Consider the following 1,105-nt stretch of genomic DNA (forward strand, 5'->3'; position numbering starts at 1 on the left):
AGCTTCTTCTTCATGAGAAGCCTCTTGAGTACTGTTGGATGCAGCTTGCATTCCATTCAGACTCTGAGAGATCATATTGACTTGCTGAGTCAATATTTTATTCTGAGTCAATATGGCATTCATAGTATCAATCTCAAGAACTCCCTTCTTCATAGGCGTCCCATTACTCACAGGATTCCTTTCAGAAGTGTACATGAACTGGTTATTAGCAACCATGTCAATGAGTTCTTGAGCTTCTGCAGGCGTTTTCTTTAGGTGAATGGATCCACCTGTAGAAGTGTCCAGTGAAATTTTTGATAGCTCAGATAAACCATCATAGAATATATCCAGGATGGTCCATTCTGAAAGCATGTCAGAAGGACACTTTTTGGTCAACTGTTTGTATCTTTCCCAAGCTTCATAGAGGGATTCACCTTCTTTCTGTCTGAAGGTTTGAACATCACCTCTAAGCTTGCTCAGCTTTTGAGGAGGAAAGTACTTGGCTAAGAAAGCCGTGACCAGCTTATCCCAAGAGTTCAGGCTGTCTTTGGGTTGAGAATCCAACCATAATCTAGCTCTGTCTCTTACAGCAAAAGGGAAAAGCATGAGCCTGTAGACTTCAGGATCTACTCCATTAGTCTTAACAGTATCACATATCTGCAAGAATTCAGTTAAGAACTGAAAAGGATCTTCAGATGGAAGTCCATGAAACTTGCAGTTCTGCTACATCAGAGAAACTAATTGAGGTTTCAGCTCAAAGTTGTTTGCTCCAATGGCAGGAATGGAGATGCTTCTTCCATGTAAATTGGAATTAGGTGCAGTAAAGTCACCAAGCATCTTCCTTACATTATTATTATTTTCGGCTGCCATCTCCTCTTCCTGTTCGAAAATTTCTGAAAGGTTTTCTCTGGATTGTTGTAATTTAGCTTCTCTTAATTTTCTCTTCAGAGTCCTTTCAGGTTCTGGATCTGCTTCCACAAGAATGTTCTTATCCTTGCTCCTGCTCATATGACAAAGAAGAAGGCACAGAATAATAATAATAATAATAGAGATCCTTTATACCACAGTATAGGGATCCCTGTGTGAGTAGAAGAAGAGGGGGAGACAAAGAATGTAATATAATGGA

General features: G+C 39.8%; 1 non-coding gene across 1 annotated transcript; it reads left to right on the forward strand.

The window, feature by feature from the left end:
• Window positions 1–345: 345 nt before the first annotated feature.
• On the forward strand, window positions 346–453 carry LOC112745106 (small nucleolar RNA R71). Its single transcript, XR_003173050.1, has one exon. It is a non-coding gene; the product is annotated as a small nucleolar RNA R71 (small nucleolar RNA).
• Window positions 454–1,105: the final 652 nt, after the last annotated feature.

This window comes from Arachis hypogaea, chromosome 14, assembly GCF_003086295.3.
Source record: "Arachis hypogaea cultivar Tifrunner chromosome 14, arahy.Tifrunner.gnm2.J5K5, whole genome shotgun sequence".
NCBI lineage: Eukaryota > Viridiplantae > Streptophyta > Magnoliopsida > Fabales > Fabaceae > Arachis > Arachis hypogaea.